This window comes from Podarcis vaucheri, assembly GCF_965113315.1.
Source record: "Podarcis vaucheri genome assembly, chromosome: 8".
Taxonomy (NCBI): domain Eukaryota; kingdom Metazoa; phylum Chordata; class Lepidosauria; order Squamata; family Lacertidae; genus Podarcis; species Podarcis vaucheri.
The window spans coordinates 52,432,118-52,454,235 of record NC_138766.1 but is presented as its reverse complement, the minus strand read 5'-3'; the positions used below and the strand labels follow the sequence as shown (position 1 = coordinate 52,454,235).

Sequence of the window (22,118 nt, the reverse complement as noted above, 5' to 3'; positions counted from 1 at the left end):
AGGGGATCAAGGGTTCCATTAAGATTGACACACACACACACACACACACGGCCACTGCAACTCAACAATACCTTTTCCAGGATGAAATAAAATGTCATAAAACAGTGAGCACATTTTGAGGTTTATAAGAATGCTTCTTCATTGAGCATAGTTGAAGCAAACATGCAAAGAAACAAACAAACAAAAACAAGCCAAGACATAGCAAAGAAAAAGGTGATGCTTGGGAGTCAAATCTGGCTAGGTATGGTTGAAGAATTTGATCTTTACAAATTCCTCTACAAAATGACCTCATCAATATTTCATGGACTGGTGCACAAATCAGAACTTAGGCTGCAAATCTAACTATGTCTGCTTAGAATTAGTTGTTGTTGTTGTTTAGTTGTTCAGTCATGTCCGACTCTTCGTGACCCCATGGACCAGAGCACTCCAGGCACTCCTGTCTTCCACTCCCTCCCACAGCTTGGTCAAACTCACGTTAGTAGCTTTGAGTTAAGTCCTATTAGAATTAAGTCCTATTAAATTCAGTAGGGCTTGCTCCTAGGAAAGTAGAGTTAGTTATCTACTGAATATGGTACTTCTCCAAATATTGTGATATAGTAAAAAAAAAAAAAAGAGTATCAAAATGCACATTTATGTATTTACAACATGTCCTTTGAGAGGATTTTTTTTTTAGCACCCTCAAACTAATGTAGAAATGAAACAGAACATAATTTTATGGGTTCAAAAATATGCAGAAGCGTTATGGACTGGAAATAGAAGTTTTTTTTATATTTTCAGAGGGAAAACAACTGTTTCTTCTCTTTCCAAGAAACCTTTGATGCATCCAGAGATCCTCCTTATACCTGCTACAGTGCAATCTGATTGAGGCTGCAATCCTATACAGTCTCTTACCTGAGATCAAGCTTCGATATTCTATATTGTGGCATAACCATGCATAGAATTGCTTTGCATATCTATGTAACACCTCCTCAACTCCATTTTAAAACTATCACACTTTTAACATCATGCCAAGCAGAATCTTTTTCTTTACTTCTGCTTTGTTTTTGCAAAAGCCTAGCCAGAAGAACTTGAACATTTGCTCATTATTTTGTTACAATTAAGTTATTGACCCTAAATGAACCATTGCAAAACATTTTCATCTCCCATTCTTACTTTCTGGTTCATGCTCTTGTATGATAGGTTAAGAGAAACAATGCATTCCCATGTAGCCCACTTCAAATACAAGCAGTTGAACTGGTGCCAGGAAATTTGGGTCCATTGTGTTCACAGGGGTGGGATTTTAAAAAGCAACAATGTGAAGGCTCTGGAGCATGGAAAGCAGAGGATGAAATGTTACTCATGAGTAGCTTTAGGTTAAATCGTGCCTACAACAGCCATATTGAAACACTTGATTTAATATCTTTTTATTCTTTAAAAGAATTAACTCGAAAGGTCACATTAAGGCTCATTCCATCAGAGACATATCCTGGAAAATATCTCGATTCACATCAGTTCCCATCCGAGAGATTTTCAGAGCTACTGTTCACTCCGAGACAGTTAAAACTGTATTGTCTAAATTCAATGTTGCATAATAATTTAAAGTTTAGCCTTGTGGTTTCCCAGAACTGGTAAAAGTGACCTAGCCTTTGCTTTCTGCTATTTGTGATTTGGAAAGAGATTAGAGTTCTGGAAGAATTTTCGCTGAAAGGTCCCCAACACAGAAAGTCAGTGTGTTGTAGTGGTTGGACAATGGTGGGAGAGACCCACATGCAGGTCCACACTCACCCATGGAGCTCACTGGGTGATCTTGCTCTCAACATTCCTCACAGGGTGGTGGTGTGCATAAATAAGGGAGGAGCATGTATGCTCCCTTGAATTTTGAGAGGAAATGAGGAATATTAATAAATAAAACCAGTAAGAGTGAGAAGGTGTTTACAGCTTGAATGAAGATGAAGAATGGATGAGAAGTGGCCCCAGTCAATATCCAGTAGCCTATGATGCCCAAGAACCGCTGTAGAACTGTACTTTGAACATTCCTGCTGCTCATCTGGTGACAATAACAAGTCCCTGCTAGATTTGGATTATTCTGGAAAGAAATGACGGTTACAGTAGAGTGTGGCTTTTGTGCCACTCCCTGCTACATAGTGTTTGCTTTATCCACCTGAATCTTGTCTTAATTTTTACTAGCATTTCCAAGTTCCTTTCTTTCAAGCCTGATCTTCAGGAATGTTGATAGGCCTTAAGATTGTGGCATGTGCAGGTAGCATAAGAACCTTGTTACTCCACCTTCTCCAGCCCAGCTGCTGATTCATATCTCCATCTTACACTTTCTTCTTCAAGACCAGTATATTGATATGAGTTTGATGAAACTTTGTCACACAGGACAACTTGCAAGAGGTTGTGTTTATAAGAGGCACATGAACAACAAGCAAATTCTTTGTAAACTCTCATACCTGGGGAAATCTAAGTATACAAGGTCAGTTGAAAAGGTCTTTTAAAATAATCTTTTCCAAAAGAGTTACCATCTTATGCACATTTTGTCTTGTATGTGAGGTAGTATGAGCATGTTATTTCTTTTACAGAAAAATGAAAATAGCAAATTGGGATTTTAGTTGCTTTTACATTTTTTCCCTCTTTTTAAAATTATGGTTATTCACCCATACATTCCCTCTCTGAGTATTCATTTAGAAGGGAGGTTTTGTAATAGTCACATTTAATTTATCAGGGTGCAATAATTTGTGTTTCCCAAGCATCTCACAGACTTTGGTTCATTATACTATTGTTTCACATGAGTAAGTTAGCAAAGTTTGGATTGATTGACTCTAATTAACTAAAACTGGTTCCAGGCTGTGCATCTATTGTCATGGTAGCTAGCCACAAAGCCCCAAACTGTTCCATAATGGCAATGTAAGGTAATATCGATATGAAAACTCTAACAAATTCTTAACATTGGTTTATGCTACTTGAAGAAAAATAACTGAAGTGGGAGAGTATAATGGAGAAGGTACTAGTCAAAGCAATGTTCTTTAAAATGGAGTTATCCCTCTACTACTGGTTTATATACTCCTAGGAACTCATCCCTGTCAAAAGATTGGATATTACAGTTTACACCAGGAGTTTTGAGGCAGTCATCAAGAGCAGTCCTACACAAAATGTGTTACACTATCAAGTCTTGAGGATATGATGATTGCTAGCTCCTAGAGTTACACATCTGGTTAATACCAGGACCCGGTATCTCAGGCACAAACGTGGATCCAAAAATGGATTCAAAATCTTTAAGCCCCGGCAACAATCTTTACTTCGGTTGCCTGGGTTTAGGTTCACTGGATAAGCACCAATACTGCAGCAACTGGATCACCTAATCACCCCATCATGTGACCAACAAACCACATGAAGACTCACTAGAACCACTCTCAAGTAGTCTTCCAAATTCACCCCAGGTCCTGCAGTAAGGTCAGCAGTATGTTAAATGGAATTAAAAATGATTATCTCCCAGTGTAAATGGTCAACCAGGACCCCACGCATAGTCTCACTTCCATACCAAGTTACAAGCCAAAACAGCAAACAGCCAGGTGAGACCCCCAGAAGAGGAATCAAAAATGAACCTCTGGTGCATCAGATTTTGTCTTTGTTCACGTCAGACATTAAATATAAAAGTCTCCAAATAGAGACAACTTGAGTATGCCGGGTCAATCACCACTTGGTACAGCTCCACTGGTCAATACAAGCTCCCCTCCATTATGTTGTGCCATGTGAATTAGCATTGTCAGAGGAGGCCCTTCTTAAGGTAACCCTCATTTGTGACAGTGAAAACAGGAGTGAGTTGATCTTATAGTACACCTCTGTAGAGTCCCCTCTCTTTTGGATTACCTTCCCAGACAAATGTGCCTGCCTGACTCCATTGCCAGTTTCAGGAATTCATCCAAGACTTTCTGTTTTCACTGTAGATTCTGTGTGTCAAACTGCAGTAGCTCTTGGGGAGCAAACATTTGCTGTTTATGAGTATAAAAATAAACGACAAAGAAATGAACTCTGAGAGCTTGTACAATTACCTACTTGAAGTGCGGGTCAAGCTGACCCAGACCGTGAGCATTCAGTGGTGTGTGTGTTATGACAAGGCCCTAGCTTGACCGTACTGCTTTACTGCCAACACACTGGTGTGTAGAGGAAGCCTTCCCTGAACAGCTTCTAATCTCGGAGTACGGTAGTAAATTATAGCTCAGACTGTTTTGACATGGTTTGAAAGACGTTATCATGAAAACACCTACATCAGCAAACATTTGCTGTTTATGAGTATAAAAATATGTCAGGAGTGCTCTGATGGTGTTTCCTGCTTGGCAGGGGGTTGGACTCGATGGCCCTTGTGGTCTCTTCCAACTCTATGATTCTATGATTCTAGGTGTAAGGAACCTTTGGCCCTCCAGATGATGTTAATCCATGACTCCCAGCATCCCTGGTCACTGTCTATTCTTGCCAAAGTTTACTCATTACAGAGCAACTGTGGCAACGAAAGAGCTTTCACTGAGAGTAAGGATGAATCCAGGCCAGCAAGAGGCATTGTCACAGCTCAGGGACACAGTTCACTCAAAGATGTCACGGAGCACAGTCAGTAAGGGATTGGTGTGGCCTGAGAGAGTATTGGGAGGTGGGTAGAGAAGTCTGTAGGACCACATTTGGCCCTAGGCCTAAAGTTTCCCAACCTTGATGCCAAGCCTTTCATGTGTGATCATTAGCAAACACATTCCTAAGATGTGGCTATATAATTTTATACTAAAAGTGAATGAACTCCGCAAAGCCTGTAGGGTTCTCTGCGGTCCATGCTATATAATGTACTCCTTATTAACTGCAGACTAGAAAATCCTTACATTGTAGTAATTCACGGTAATGAATACGGTTCTGAATTTCTTTCAAAGCTCATTCCAACCAACATGTCATTTCCATCTGAACACAGTGTTGTGTTTCTTTGTAAGCAAAGAACGTCATACCTTGAAAGCTCTACATTAGCAAACAGTTTGCTTTTTCGTCAGCAGCAATCAGTTTTTGAATTCTTTTTTTTTAATCCAACTATGGTTCTCATGGTGTAGTAAATGACATTAGGCTTTTGTAAATTCTTGCAGAATATAACAGATCATTGGTTTTATAACACAGTCACTGTTTTTGCATTTTGATGAGATTATTAGATGCAGTCTTGAATACAACATCCCCGAATACTGTTAGTTAAAAAAAAATAAAAGTTTACTAAATGGTATCTTGTCAACTGTATCTGAAAATCACCATAGTTCCTTTATTCTTCCCTTCATGTGGCGGTATTTTTGTAAGCTGATGAGTTCTACCAATATGAGGTTATGAAATCATTACTCTAATCTGTATTTAGGTTTGCTCCTAATGTGTTTATTAAAACATATACAGGGCAAAGAAAGTGGAATATGTTATCCTCTCCATGAATTTATTTCATACATTAACTAAAAGGGGATCAAAACAAGCATGTGTTAGTTAATTTTTGCCCCATCTACTGTGAGAACTATTTTCAAGTTGCACAAACCGGCAGAATCAGCAGAGTCTCTGTCTGGCTGATAGTTAGGATGCCACTACCAATATTTGACTCCACAACCAGGTGACTCTGGTGACCAATAAATATGCATTGTTGGTAGAGGTCACATAAACTTATGAGTGACCCAGATGAGAGCCCTCAAAACTCAATGACCAGTTTTGAGCACAATCCTCTTCTCACTCGTAAAGCCATGGCCTTTGGTCATTCTGAAATTGAAAGGGACATGCAGGTCCATGAATGTCAATGCCAAAAGCATGCTCAACCAAAGAAACACAAACAAGAAATAGAATGTGCATTGTACTGGGGGTAGGGGGAAGAGAAAAATAATATATTTTGTCTCCTTGATATGCACTGTACCATAGTACATTTTATTTTCAGATATAAAATTAAGAAACATCAAGTTTTGATCTAGATGAAAAGTCCCTGGTGTCTTCTTTCACAGAAAACAGATCTTTTCCCTCTCCTTGTAGAGAGATTGACAATCCCACATAACAGGAGTGTAATCTAACAATCATTATTTGTGACTAAGCCTCATTGAATTCAATGTAACTTACTTTCAAGTAGGTATGCATAGTTTTGGGCTGTAAGTTCCGCTCAACTCAATGGGAACAATTCTGAACAAATGTGTATATGATCCAGCTGTACATCTCATTGAAATCACTAATGATCTGTTTCATAATAAATATTTGTCTCAAAAACTCTATGAACTATGAATGTGGGAGAATCTCATAGACATCCCTAGAACTTAAATACATAGCCAAATATATTAGTTGCAACTATTGTTTTCTGGAGTGTGCCTTATACGCAGACTATAGGTCATGGAAGCTTACATAAAGTGGTTACATTTGGCACTGATTCCTCATCATGTTCGGACTCTAACAAAACATGTGAATCAAATGTTATCATCATTACAGGCCACACAAGTAGGAGTATGCAAAATCTGCATTTTCCTTATATTTTCCTACCAACATTGATTTGGAAACTACTTGGGGGGGATATTAATTACAAAATGCAAGAATTTTGCTCTACGAGCCTTTTTCAACTGAAAATTCCCATGTCATGTGTCTAACTGACATCTTCTGTTTCCTTTAGATTTTGACAAAGCACAGTCAGGTCTTCAACTTCACATCCTTTTCTTTAACTCAGTGCAGTTCTGCCAATTTATATACAGTTGCAATCGAAATTACTCAACCCCCATTGGAAATCAGGTTTATTATCTAAATTTACATACTTTCAGCTGTTTGCAATGAACAAATCAAACAAAAGCAATTGAAATAGCTCAACATAATGGATTTTTCAATTGGTTTCCCCAAATTCAGCTGGAAATGCAACTTAGACTGGCTTATCTAGTCTCAATATTATTCAACCCCCCAAATAGAATCCCTCACAACAGCAGAACAGCAACCATGGCCCTCCAGAAGCTGCTGACTCCAACTCCTATCAGCCTCAATGCATGGCCAATGGTCAGGGATTATGGGAGTTTGAGTCCAACACCTGAAGGGCTACAGGTTCCCACCCCACCTGCATCACTTTGCCCTAGAGGAATTTTTAAACAAATATTATTTAGTACATTTTATATGAGGGACGTGGGTGGCGCTGGGGTCTAAACCACTGAGCCTAGGGCTTGCCGATTGGAAGGTCGGCGGTTCGAATCCCCACAACGGGGTGAGCTCCCATTGCTCGGTCCCTGCTCCTGCCAACCTAGCAGTTCAAAAGCACGTCAAAGTGCAAGTAGATAAATAGGTACCGCTCCAGCGGCAAGGTATACGGCGTTTCCATGCACTTCTCTGGTTTCGCCAGAAGTGGCTTAGTCATGCTGGCCACATGACCCGGAAAAACTGTCTGTGGACAAAAGTCGGCTCCCTTGGCCAGTAAAGCGAGATGAGCTCCACAACCCCAGAGTCATTCTCGACTGGACTTAACTGTCAGGGGTCCCTTTACCTTTACACTTTATATCCTACCAGTTTTTCACCATGGGAATTCAAGGTGGTCTACATATGGTTTCCAGTTGGTGTCCCATTCAGGCACTGACCATACTCAGACTTACTGCATCACAGTAGCTAAAACCTATGTCCTAGGACTAGAGAGCATATACATTGCATTCTAGTTTAATCTATAAGACAACATATCAAAGGAGAATAAGGACAGAAGATGTAGTGAAAGATTAACTTTGTCAAATCTTGGCATGGAGATCAATTCTCCTCTGACAGCAGTATATGTATCCATTCAGATCATAGATTATGTAAATTTCTGCAATATACTGAAGTAGCGGAGCTCACTAGCAAGTGCTGAAAACAGAAGAAAACAGTAGGTTAAGTGCTGCGCTTTTATTTTCTCCTTTTTTATTCTGTCAGTGTTTTTATTGCTAGGATTGCTTAATGTGAGCATTATGTCTTGCATCAATTGTGACGAGGGGCAAGTGGCACTTCCACATAATTGTGCTTGTATGATAATCCTTTTCATGTTGTTGTTTTTAAAATGGAGGTGAATGTTGAATGGAAATTGATTAATCAATGGTGTTTCCAATAATAAGGAATAAAGTAGCATTCCAATCTTTTTGATGTCTTGTTTTTTAAAAAATAAAAAGAATCTGGCTTCTGTTTTAAGAAGGGACATAAGAAGCTGCTGTTTACCAAATCAGACTGTTATTTATATTGTCTGGCAGTGGCTCTCCAAGGAGGGTTGGAAGGATTTGTCAATTTCAGTCCTCTCAGTTTCTCATTTTTCCAGTCTTAAATTCAGATCTCCACATTTCTGCAGCAATTTGCGGTTTTTCTTTTCAAAACTCCTCATAAGCAATGAGATAATCCATGTTTGCCAGCACACACCTTGGCATGGTTTTCCTTAGAATGATGACCATTTGAGAGGGTGATATGTTTGTGATACATGGTTTAAGCTGAACGTAAGAGGAATAGACCTGCAGCACCAACTCTCCAACAGATCTTGTTCCCCAATTACCATATTTTTCGCCCCATAGGACGCACTTTTTCCCCTCCAAAAATGAAGGGGAAATGTGGGTGCGTCCTATGGGGCGAATGCAGGCTTTCGCTGAAGCCTGGAGAGCAAGAGGCATCGGTGCGCACTGACCCCTCTCACTCTCCAGGCTTCAGGAAGCTATCCGTGAGCCTTGCAAGCCCGGTGGGAGTACCCGCGGGCTCACAAGGCTTGCGGGCAGCAGCCTGCAGCCCCCGCGAGTGTCCGCAAGCCTTGAGCGCCCGGCAGGAGGTCCCACCGGGTGCGCGAGGCTTGGGGCGGCAGCCTGTCACCCGAAGCACGGGGAGCCCTTCGGAGGGCTCCCCTTGCTTTGGGCGAGTGTCTGCAAGCCTCGCGCACCAGGCAGGAGGTCCCGCCGAGTGCGCGAGGCTTGGGGCGGCAGCCTGTCACCCCGAAGCACGGGGAGCCCTCCGGAGGGCTTCCCCTGCTTCGGGCAGGTGAGTGCAAGGCTTGGGGCGGCAGCCAGGGCTGGGGGGGAAAATAATTTTTTTTAATTCATTTCCCCCCCCCCAAAAAAAATGAGGTGCGTCCTATGGGCCGGTGCGCCTTATAGGACGAAAAATACAGTAGGTTTCTAAGGCCCATTCCCCCACCCACTGAGCCATAGCTTTGGATTTAGCACAGAGAACAAGCTACCTAAGTATCTGTGTTTTCTCAGCAGAAGAGAGGATTAGCCCAGCTCTATTGTTTCCCGATATCACCTCTAGCCAATGTGGTGGGGTGTGGGGAAGCCTGCCCAGTTTAGCTCTCATCTGAAAGCATCACCAGCTGGTAGTTTCTCCAGCAACCAGTCACCTATATGCTTTAGTCTTGCAAAGAAATCATTAGCAGATCTGGCTGTAGCTATGGACTTAAGAAAGAGACTCATTTGACCACTTAGTGGCCTCACTTTCAACAAAATCCCATATTACAGATATAAAACCACAGGCTTGGAGGGGACCCAAAGATAGCATCCAAAACAACCGACCACTCTCCCCCACCAGTTGTAAAGCAGTAAGAAATCCTTTTTGCTTAATAGAACAACATGGCCTATATCAATATATACAGATCATACTATACTAATACAAAAATACTTTGAATAATGCCTGCAGTATGAAAACTAGGCATGCCATTTCCAGTTAAGTTCCATAATAGTGCTGAGGGTGGCAGGCAACATGGGAAGATCCCCAAGAGCTGTGTGGCTTGGATGGTGAATAGTGGTAAGTTGTTTGAACAACCACAACTTACTTCCCATTCTTACACAGGAGGAGTGTAATTATTTTCAAAGAGTAAATGCGTAAAATGATGAGGCGCCATTGCTCTAGCACTGTTATAAGATGCTAACTGGTGATGTATTTAATCCCAGAGATGCTTGACATTCAAAGAGTGAGTGATGTACGGCAGAGCATTTGTATGGGCCATCTGGAGATGTACACCAAACTCCACACTTGATGAGGAACTGAAACTTCTGATTCCAAGACCTAAATATGCATCAATCTCCGCTCTGGTTTTAATTGATTCCTAACAAGAAGAATTTTGGCAAACCGCAACATGCTTTTGTGTGAAATGCCTCTGTTGTTACAATATCATAAATTGTTTTTAATCATTTGCACATATTATCGTGTGATGGCAACCACAGATCTGTTGAAATGAATATAAGATTCTGATTAGGAAAAAAATGGTTTTGCAACTTATTTATTTATATTTTAAAAATGGTTTTGCAACTTATTAATTTATATTAAAACTTATTTATTTATATTTATATCAGTTATATTATATTCACCTGCTTTTCATCAAATGAACAATGCCAGGGCAGGGTACATGAAAAACCAATACAACAAATTCATAAACAGAGAGAGAGAGAAATCTCCAAAAAAAAAAAAAAAGAAACCTCTTACCATTTACTTAAAAGATTCAGCATGTTTTGTTATGCTCTGGGATGTTACAGGGCAGTAATTCATAAGATGGAAATTGTGAATATATTTTTGCTCTCCCATTAGCTTTTACAGAATCTTTTCCTGTGTACAGGAATACTGCTAATGTCCTCAGGAGCATGGACTCTTCTTTTAATCTTTGTACAGTACATTTCATGTGAAGGTCTGGAGTGGGTTTCTGAATGAATTCAGCTGGGCACACTTTGAAGCCTCCCTGTGATGAGGAACCCTGAAGACTTTTCAGGTGAATGCCTTTAGAAATACTCTTTAGACCTTGTACTAAACATGTCAAAATCTGATGTTGGGGACCAGGCATGAGGGCATGCCTGCCCCCCACCCCATTCTTGGTGAATAGGACCCGTGTTGCTCCCTAACCTACCAGTCCAACTAATCTATTATCATCCACCAAATCATTCCCTAATTCCCATCCAGGGAATAATGCACCCCAGTGCTCCTGGTTTCATGTTAGAAGCTGGAGGGCCCTGCTCCTTCCTACTTGATATGGAACATAATTTTGAATGAACTTCCCTGGGAGACCAACCTGAGGCATTAGGTCATACCGTATTTCTACATACTAAAAAGACTTCTAGCCAGCCCCAGTTTACAATGTGCTGAGAAGCTCCCTAATTCTCTGTTAATCTTGTATAACATGCAAAAATGAGTGTTGATTTCTGTAAAGTCCTGGAATTCATTACTACACCAAACAATGCACACGAATATGTCCAGGCCTTTGCCAAGTTACAGAGAATAGATGAACAGCTTGGATCTTTTTATCAGCATCCCGGAGAGGGGTGGTATTATTTGGCAGGGATTGGGGGTGCTCTGGGCCTCTTTCTGCTACTAAAGAGCAGCCCCGTCATGGAGCATCCTTTCCTGGAAAGAGGAGCCAAGAAGATGGCCTTGGCAAAATAGAGGAGAAGCTGCAGATGCCCTGTCTGCTTATTTGGTGCTGCTGGTGGCAACATGACAAGAGACTAGAACCCTGCTTAGTGGAGCCTGTGCTGAGCATTTCACTTTCCTGACAATTAATCTGGAAATCTTCCTAACTTATACATCTGCTCATCTAATTAACACACTGCGGGATAAAGCTAAGTAAAGATGGACTGAAAAGAGGATAATTTGTTCTTTTTCTTTTTTTACTTGCATTTCCCTTAAAGCTTTGGGAGATTCCCCTGCCTTTGCCAACAAGTGTTTGGCTGCCACAGAGACAGACAGATGTGCACCTCTCCACCAAATAGTCACATCTGTGCTCTCTGTGCCCCATTAATGCCCTACCTACCTGTATAATATAGCACTGGACTGGGTCTTAAAAAAAAAGAAGGTATATGTGCAGCATTCAAGAGTTATGGCTCGGTTTCGATTCTGCTCAGCTGCTTTCAGCCCACCTGAGTTCTCGCAGATCTTTTCCAGTCGTACTTCTTAGAAAGTCTTTTGTTCCAAAGTGTACTCACTAGATTTGCATTTTGGTGGAGCTGCCAACTAGAGAATGCAAGCAATGAATGCCAGGTCAACTACATTTATAGCCAACAAATATTTGTTTCCTTTGCAGGTATGGGTAGCTATAAAAATTGGTTATAATATCCAATACATCTCTGTCTGTCTGCTGAAATGTAAAGTGTGAATCAGAAGCATGGATTTTATCTGCAGTCATCTCTGTATATTGGAACATATGCTTCAGATTGCGCCATAAGTAGGATTTGTAAGTTTCTCTTGCCCCCCCTGCCCCCCTTTCTTTTTCTTTCCTTTTTGCACAGATATCCATAAAAGGTAATGTCCAAATCCACACTAAGGTTGTATCCACTTTTAGTCAGAGCAGACTCACTGAAATGAATAGGCATGTCTTTTCTGAGCAGCTGGTGATAACCCTAATTCTACTATTTGTGCTGCATGACATTTTATTTTCCTTTTTCTTAGCATTTCCATTGGACTGCATTAGCAAAGAAAACTGCAAGGGAGTGGCGTAGATTAACTACCTATTCAAAGGCTAGAAATGTAAGCAAATGTATTAAGGAATTAAATCCCATTGAACTCTGTGGATTTTACTTAGGAGTAAACACGCTCTTTGATCACCTTGCATGCTGCTGTTGCTGCTGCTGCTGCTGTTGCTGCTTTTTGCAGTGGGACATTGGGATTCTTCTCAAAGCACAAACCTTTGAGAAAAACACCATACCAGGGACACAGAGGATAAACATCTTTAAGGCAGTTAGTTCCTCTTGAGATCGCACACTACTTCAGAGTCTTCATGCTTCAAGACATACATTAGCCAGGGCTTGTTCTGTACCTCTGTCCCATCCACTTGAACTTCATTTTCCTTTCTGCCTCACCAAAGATATTTATCTTTGCTGCCATTGCCATAGAGAAGCCAGATTGGAGGAAGGAGACAGACAAATGTATACCGCATCAATGGAGAATTCATTGCAGCGGGAAGGTGCAGAATACAGTGGGGGACAGAGAAATGGAGGAGTGGCTGGAGAAAACATGCAGAAATATGCATGAGATTGAGAGACACAGGGGAGTCATGGTCATCAAAATGCAAAGCATTATTTAGTTCTAACTCTGTGTTTATGACATCACTGGTTCGAAGTGCACACACTGATTTATTTGCTCAGTTCAGAGAAGAAGCTGAATGAAAAAGAGAACAAAATATTTCCCCTATAGTCCACCTAGGTTGCTGAGTGGAGCCCTCCTAACTGTACTACAGTCTACTGAGGTTGCATTGGCCAGGATTCAAAGGAGGATCTTTGTTATGGCACCTATTTTGTGGCATGAACTTCCTATGGAAACCGGGTGAGCATCAATGATGGGTTGCTATTCTGGGCAGTTTTTTTTTAAAAAAATCTCTTTACCCTGCTAGTTTCCTGACTGTTGACATTGAGTATGTTTATGTTTTGTTTTGTTTTGATCTGACTGCTATAGCAGCTACTGAAATTATATGGCAATCTGGATATTTTAACTGTTGTTATTTGATTATCTTAAAGCTTTATGTATATTATGATCTGCTTTGAGAATTCCAAATGAAATTGGTGTATAATTTTTAAAGATAAAAATAAGAAATATGAATAAGTAAATGAATAACATCTTTCAAAAGAAGCATCAGTAAAAAGGGAGGAGTAGTGTGAACACACACCAAAGGGCTGCAATAGCACTTTATTATTACTATTATTATTTATTAAATTTGTATATCCCCTTCATCTATAGATCTCAGGGCGGTGCACATAATAAAAATACAAGATAAAAATTTTAAGCATACTCAACCATTCTTTGATCCTGACTTCTGATGCCATATTGGGTCTGTGTTTTCAGTAGGGTCATGATCACTTTTGCTGCCACATGTTATTATATAGTTGACAGAAAGTCAAGTACAGAAGAGGGATTAGCTCCAGAATTCCAAAGGTCCTTAAGCCATCTAGGTCCATTTGAAGCACTACATCATGTTCCCCTTAGATTTTTGAATGACACCACCTGGTTGCACATCTCAGTGGTCTCAAAGCCTCTGAGCAAAAAAATCTAGAAGACTCATGCTTCTCAAGGATATCTAGCTATTAGTTAGTTGATAAAGAAAGTTAATATTCCCTTTTGCTAAGTGAATTCTATTTTCTCTCCTTAAATATCCACCTGTGATAGAGGTTTAACCAGTGGTTCAGGTAGAGCATCCGTGGCTGATCCCAGCATCACATTTTCATCCACATTTCTTATATTGATTTCCTTATCTTCTTATTACCTTCCTCTTTGCTAGGCACAGGATAATAGAAAAATGGAGATAATGAAGGATACAAAAACATTCATTCTGTCATGGATGGATATTTGATTTTGGTAATGAACAACCAAGGCTCTAATATAATTGGCAGACTTACTTGCCTGTGCGTGGGCACTTAAACAGAGAGGGTATTTTGACAGCCCAGCATTGATTAAATTGGTCTTTAATTGAAGTAACCAAGTCTTAGCAATGCTGTAAATACTACATTAATTTCAAAACAGTGTTAATTGCAAAACATTTATTAATGAAAATAATTCAACATTATTTTCATAATTGCTGATTAAGAAATTGTTTTGGTCTTAAACTGTAATTACATAGCAATTATATTTTGTTTCGTTATAAATATACTACAAGTATGCTACAGTTACCACTGTGTGCTACATGAGACACAGTCTTTCCCTCCACAGTGGTGGCTGCTTAATTAAAATATTAATGTTGTCCTCATATTCACAATACTTCCCATACTTTATACGTCAATATGCAATGTAGTGCATAGTGTGTCAGACACACTTCAGTTAATTTCTGGAAAAATAAAATAACGTGCAAGCAAAGTAACTACCACAGTGGCATTTTTCTCTCTGCCCAGGCAATGTCAGATTAGTGATGGAGCCGGCATCACACAGCGCTTATGGAAGAATATAGGGTTACAGAGAATGGATTATCCTTGTCCTGTTCTAACTTGACTCAAGGTTCCCAGGGGCAGCCAGGCTAAAGAAGTGGCACTTACTGGAATGGCAGGATCAAGTCCAGAAAAGATGAAGTCCAGTGGTCAAGTAGGCTGGCAGGTTCAAGTCCAGAAAAGAAGAATGAAGTCCAGTGGTCAAGTAGGCTATGATGGATCACAACCAGCAAGGGAAGGGAAGGTCTGTCAGGACCCAGGAAAGGTCACTGTGGCAAGGGCTAACTGGAAGTCACCCAAAGACAGCTGTTGACTCAGCAGCATGCTGAACCCTTCTGAAGACTAGTTGGTTAGCCGGCTGTTAACTTCATCCACTCTGAGCTGCAATCTGTTTCTTAAAGGGCCATTGCTTGATTTGGTAGCCTCTAGATCCTATGCCATGGGAGCAATGAGAACTTCATCAAAGGTGTGCCCTCTGAATCTGAAAAAAAAAATCAGGCAAAACAATGCCCTTTGACTTGAATGGTCCTGGAGCAGGGGGTGATGCCTGCCTAGGCAATTCCTTCTTCCCTTCCCTGAGTCTTCCTGAGCCAGAAGGGCACTGAGGTCAGACAGCATTGTGATTGCTCTTCAGTTATGTGATTGTGCCTTGGATACACACCAAAACTCCACATGGTTCAAATGCAGGCAATGAGTTCCGTGAGAACAGAAGTGCCCTGAGCTCTTCATACAAGAGGACATGCACAGCACCAGTGTGCCTGCAAAGCATTCCAGAAACTAAAGAGACAAACTTGCAGAGTCCAGTGTACATATTGGAGTCCCAGCATATATCTCCTAGCTATCAGACTGGTTTAGGTCTGACCTGAAATCTATATATGTGTTGAGGAAGGGGATTATTCTGATGTTTGCTCAGGGGTCTGTGATTTTTCTGAGCACACCAATACATAATGGTATATGACATTTCAAGGGAGAAAGTGTACTTCGTGGGGAAGCAAAAAGAAAACAACATGTCATGTAACTTGTCTACCCATCACTTCAAAATGGGAATCCAATGTTTGATTTTGTTATTAAATGAAGTGCAAAAGCATGGCTAGGGGTGCAGGAGTGATATGTTTGCTCTGAAATAAAATCTAGAGGGTGTATTCTAGTCCCAATTTTGCCCAATGTTTACTTGATTTCTTACATTCCAGATTCAGGGATGGGATCTTCATGAGCTTTTAACATAGGGTTGTGTGTATGAGATTATAAAAGCTAGACTGTATAAACCAGGTACAGCTTTAATTAAAGAGAGGCTAAGCATCCTCTCTCACCCCCAGAAAGTATCTTCATAATGAATAGATGAAATGCCCCACTGATAACTTCTGCTATGGATTCATTCCTTCATTCCTTTTTTTCTTTATCCCTTCAATTTCCAATCTACAACTGAAACTTCTACAATGTTTTATTGAACTGGATATCAGAAGACATCAATTTGCGACAGCCTCATAAAAAATAAAATAAAACTGTGATACAGAAGAGAAACCGCTGTATCAGACACACTTCAGTTCCCTTCTACCCCTACCTCAGTGCTCCCGTCAGAAATATCATCAGCCACTGAGGCTGGAAAACAAAATCTCAACTCAAATGCTATTAATACAATAGTCTGAAACTTTCAATACATCCTATGCCTATTCTAAAATTAAATATTCATTGGTAGCAAGCTTATGTAAAAGGGTGCCAGAGTTCAAAACAGGAATGCGTATAGGAGATAAAGAGACAGACGGAAGGGGAAAGAAAGCAGTAGAAACGAAGACTGTGGCCAGACTGTTCTGACTCTGATTGCCATGGATGTTACCAATTTGACCGCATGTTAGGGATACATAGCTGAGGAAAATCCGTGTAAATTGGGGATATGCTTTAATTAAAAAAAAAAATACAGGGAGCTTTTATGGTCATGAAATGGGATTTCTAGTTCTGTCTTTCAGCCTTCTTATCACACATGTATTACGTGCATTTTGTCAGGCATTGCCAGAGAGGTGCAGGATGATCAGCTTGCATAGCAACTGAATTATGCCCATAATTAGGCCTAGAGTCAGTAGCTTGATGTTGGGCAGTAAATTGTATATGTCTCCTTTTTTTGGTTCTTCACTTAATAGACCTTTGGCGATAGCTTATTGTAGCTTATTGTAACAGACAATGGATCAACACTGAAGTGTTTATCTTGTGATAATTACACTGCTTTTTAAAAAATAAAATAAAATGAGAGTGTATTATCAAATGGATTTGCAGCAGGTACTACAGTGGAAGCTCTGGATTGGATACTGGTTTCTGCAGCTTGAAGCCATTTACTTCAGCTCCAAAAAAAGAAAAAGCCTTTAAAATGCCACCCAAAGAAATAGACGAAACCTTGCCCTTACCAGAGTATTGCAATGGCCCCAGTTGGCCCTTTAGGAGCCAGGAGTGGGGAGAGCAAGGGCACTGCTATTGGCAAATCACTGGTGACCCCATTACCTCAGTTAGAACAGACACCAGAGCATGTGTTGTCCCCTTTCATCAGCACTTGGCCTGCAATGCAGCACTTCAAAGGGTTGGACCATATGACAAATCTAATCTAATCTGGGTTGTGCTTTAGTCTTATGATTTGCAGATGTTCAGATCCTCTCCACATTCATTTTCAAGAGAAGAACTGTTCTCCTTCATATATACAGTATTGCTTATGGTTCATGCTGGGTGCCAACCTTATCACCTGATTGGCTTTGTGTCTGAGATACCTTTTGGATAGACCATTAGGTCGAAGAGAAGGAATAAAACAGCCAATTAAACATTTGTGCTCATAAATGTATCCTGTGTAACTTAATAATGCCCCCTTTTTCTCCCCTTCCCCACCCTTTTACATGCTGCATTTGAAGAACTCTGTCCAAGAATATCACTAGATGGGGGGAAATGCGTGCACACACACACACACACACACACACACACACACGCCACATCATCTCAAAATTATTAAAATCTCTGTGGGAATTCATGATTAATTTTAAGGCCTGACAGATTAAAATACATTATTATGTACACTCTAGTGCATCCTTTCAGATATTTTCAGAATCTGATTTTGCTCTCTTGATACACACCAATGATTCTACATGTATCTAGTAGATTGCAAGGAATAGATTAGCATTAAAGAGGCAGTATTGTGTTGTTAGGTTGTTATGTGTAACTTGTGCTTATACATTAAGAAAAATGTACCTGGCATTCCCTTGGACATGACCAGACCCCATAAAAAAGAAAGCATTATTAATAGTTGGTTGTAATGCATTTGTGGCAGCGCATCTGAAATTCTGACCTTTAGCATGTTAACTGGCTCTTTTTATCTGGTTCTCTGGCTGACTAAGCCACAACAGTAGCCTGATTAAATGTAGGGAACCAAAGGTTTGTTATCTATACTTCTTAAACAGAATCCTAACTTTTCTTTCCCCATAAGACCTAGAAGACATTTGCAAAGGAAATATGAAGCTGTAAAATGAAAATAGCAATGATCAGTGTTTCATATGGGATAATTTGATTATCTATTTGATAATCTGTTTGATAATGTGATGTGTTTTCATATGGGGCAATTTAATTATCTGTGAGTAGAACAGGGACCTCTGCTCTCTAGTTTAACCTGGGTTGGTACAAATCCTTTTTGCCGGGATGTAAGTAAATGCACACACCCCACCTAAGCAAGAGAATGGAGATTTCAGGTCACTAAATAGTTTGACCTTGGACTAATCACATACCAATAACCTGTGAAAGGTGTTTCTTTTTTTAAAAAAAATAATCCTGTATTAAAAAATTGATATCCCACTTTGGTTTCCCAAAGCAAATCCATACTATCTAGCAATAAATAAATACTCATAAAAACATACTGTTACATGCCACCCCAATCTCTACAAGTGGTGCAAGATTTTGGGGGTTGAAGGTGCACTTCCCAGGATCTGTGGTCTTTTGGGACAATGAGGCATAGTGAAGATGGTAGTGTCTTTATGTTATATGCTTTTATTTACTCATATATACAACCTGCACCTAGATGGACAGATTGCAGAGCATTCACAGCCTATGAGGTTCTGGCTCCCCCCAGCATTGGATTCAAAGGACAGCAAAAACCCATTCTCTATGTATCTCAGCCTGTCATCCCCACCTCACCCCCACCTTCTCATGATCATGATCATAGGGTGAGACAGTATCATATTGAGTGCTGGAACAAAGTCATCCCAATAAGAATGGCAACTATCCTGAATTTCCAAATGTCATATTGATCTATACACGTGGGTTTCATGATTCTAAACAGAGCAGCATACCTTGCCGTGGTCATTGGTGGTGAGTACCTCTTTGCCTAGTACAACAGCATGTATGTAGTTTGTACTGTAATGTGAGAAGTTTAGCATCTGTTTTTGAATGTTATGGGTCACAAGAATTTGCAGGTGCAAAATACTGCACCAAGAATGGATGGTGACTTGCACAAGCTGCTCAGTTGTCTGACAGCAGGGCCTGGCATGGTGGGGTCATGGTAGAGCAGTTCTAGGGCAAAGTATGACAAAAAACCTTTACAAATAATAATATTCAACCCTCCTAGTCTGCCAGACTTTTATCTGGTCAGATTCCTATGTATTTAAGGGAAGACAATACCTGCATTTAAGTGTGGTTCTATTAAATACTGTGAGATTTCATGGCTCAATGGTAGAACACATTGTTGTTGGACTCCAGCTCCCATCAGCTTCAGCCAGTATGGCCAAGACTCAGGGATAATGGGCACTGTGGTCCAGGAACATCTGGAGACTGTCTGTGGACGAGGGTGAAGATTCTGTTCGTTCGGGCTGCACCACTTTTTCCCCTGCACCATTCTATTTCCCACCCTCTCCCTCACACACACTGCGGCAACGCCTCCTCCCTCCCTCCTCCTGGCTTCTCCCCACCCTGCCTAGAGGAGGAAGGGGGCTGGGCTGAGCTGGCTGGGTGCCATTTTAAGCAGCCTCTCTTTGGAGCCAGCCCTTTTGTGCCACTCATCTTCTCTCCACCACCACCGCCCTGGTTCTCCTGTGGGCCAGAGAGCAGCGGCAATGGTGGTGGCAACAGCCCCAGGGAAGGTAAGCACAGCAACTGGGGCTGGGGCTGGGGGTGGGGAGGAGGACTTCTTCCAGCTCCCCCCCCCCCGTGCCACTTCTCCGGCCTGCCACAAGGTCTGAGGGACAGTGGACCAGCCAGCGGCTAAAAATTTTTACCGACCGCAGGATTGTGTTATTCAAAGCAGTCCCATCAGGAGGTGCTGGACTATAAGTGATGGGAATACATGAAAGGTCTTTGCGACTAAGGGTGTGTTCACATTACCAGCTTAAAATGAATTGGGGGTTATCCACCCCCCCACCCCCATGCATTTCAATCACATTTACAGGTCATTGTACACATTAGTAAGGTTGGATATGTTTTCTGTTTGGCCACTGTCTGTCCACACCAGTGAGCAAAGAGGGGAATGAATGTCTTCATGTGGTTTGTTTACAAATTGGATCAAATCTGGTTTGGGGGAAATGCATCAAAATGCAGTATTTCTCAAGAAGCTACAGGATAGAAATGGATTGTGGCTAAGGTTGTGTGTACATGGCTTCACTAACCACCAGTGGAAGCATACTGGATGCAGAGTAAATGCATCCTGAGACAACTGAGCTGCAATAGGTTGCGGTCATTTTCATTTGGCAGGTGATGGCTACAGTCAAAGAGAAGTAATAGAAATAGATTCTAATGTTCTGCCACTCAGGTGGCCACTCAGCAAGTTTGCGCATTCTGAGTACCACATCACTCACCACAGCACTGAAAATTGACACACTCATCAGAAGCCATAGTGAAAGAGACCAAAGCAGCACCATTAGTTCTAGTCATGGGGATGAATGAAACAAGAATATTATTATACATATGAGTTCAAGCCAAACATTGGGAACTACACTCCTCAGAACTTGCTAGATATGATTACATTAATCTCTATTATTCCACTCCCTAAATGGAAACAGCGAAGTAGTTATCCCCACTGAAAAATAGCAGAACATATTTTCCAGTAAGCAGTTAATAAAACATGTCTATGGTACATTGTAGAAGGCTTCCAATGAATAGGCCTCACTCTTGAGCCAGACTCCGGTGGAAACAAGTGCCAAAAGACAATGAGGCAGATGAGCATTATATGTGTATTAGTGCTGAAATGAAAAATTGCACCAATTCAGAATCTGACAAGTTTCATGCATTCACAATTGACAAATTTGGATTTGAACATACAAATGGATATGGAACCAGGGTTTCAGGCACAAAATGGGAGTGCGGCCAAACATATGTTTCACCAAATAAAAACTTGTCGGGGGGCCTGGTTTCGTGGCAAAAGACAAACTTAACATTTGCAAAAGCTGCAAATGGATTTTTGTGACCTTTTGCAGCATGCAGTGAATTTATTTTAGAATTTATATCCCACTTCTCCACATATTATTTAACCCAGCTGTTCAGAGCATTTGTGAATTTTAGTTTGAATGTATTGTCATTCATATTAATGGCATTACAGATGTTTGCCTCTTAGAAAGGACAGTGTGTGGGGAAAAGTTCACTCAAGCGTCATAAAGCAAGACCCAGCCCTGGATTCATGTTTCTGCTATAACCAAATATAAAACACCACAAAACAATATTTGCAACAACCAATATATGCAGTGCTGCACCGTGATACTAGAGAAAATGAAACTGGTGTCACGACCTCTATCTGGGCAGCAACTCAGAGTCATGAGATGAGGAGAGCACAACAAGAACAGAAGGAATAGCCAAGGAGACCATGTAAAAGTGAGGCCCTGACACAAGCCATGAAACCTAGCCAAGAGTATGTACACCAAGAGACTCCTGAGCAGGAACCCCCAGAAACCACAATCCCTGAGCCTGAGGTCCCCACCTGGTAATGGGTAGGCAAGGAGCTAGGAGGGAATTCATGAGAGGCAATGAGTGCTAGGTCCCAGGCCAGGAGACTGCTCTAAGCTCTCCAGGAAAGAAACAGGGCCTGAGAGGGGGTAGTCTGGGAAGCGTAAATGGCCTCATTTAGGTCTTTCCCCAGGAAAACCTGAATTGCTGTTTGCTCCAATTCACGGAAAGCAGTAGGAGAAGAGGAAGTGTGTATAAGCCCTCATTTGGAAATGTTGCTCTCCTGGAGTTCTCCAGGGTCCTGTAACTCCAGCTTTACCTGCTTGCTTCCTAGACTGCTTTGTTTTAAGGCACTCTGGTATCTGCCCCCTGGGTTATTGCTTTTGGTCAGGACAGAACAACTGACCATAAGTG

General features: G+C 41.0%; 1 long non-coding RNA gene across 1 annotated transcript in view; it reads right to left on the bottom strand.

The window, feature by feature from the left end:
- The window catches only part of LOC309539073, a 19,274-nt gene extending 3,860 nt beyond the window's left edge, over nt 1–15,414 (bottom strand). The window contains exon 1 of the long non-coding RNA XR_014222662.1: nt 14,922–15,414. This is a non-coding gene — a long non-coding RNA (uncharacterized lncRNA). The remainder of the gene's footprint in view (nt 1–14,921) is intronic.
- Nucleotides 15,415–22,118: the final 6,704 nt, after the last annotated feature.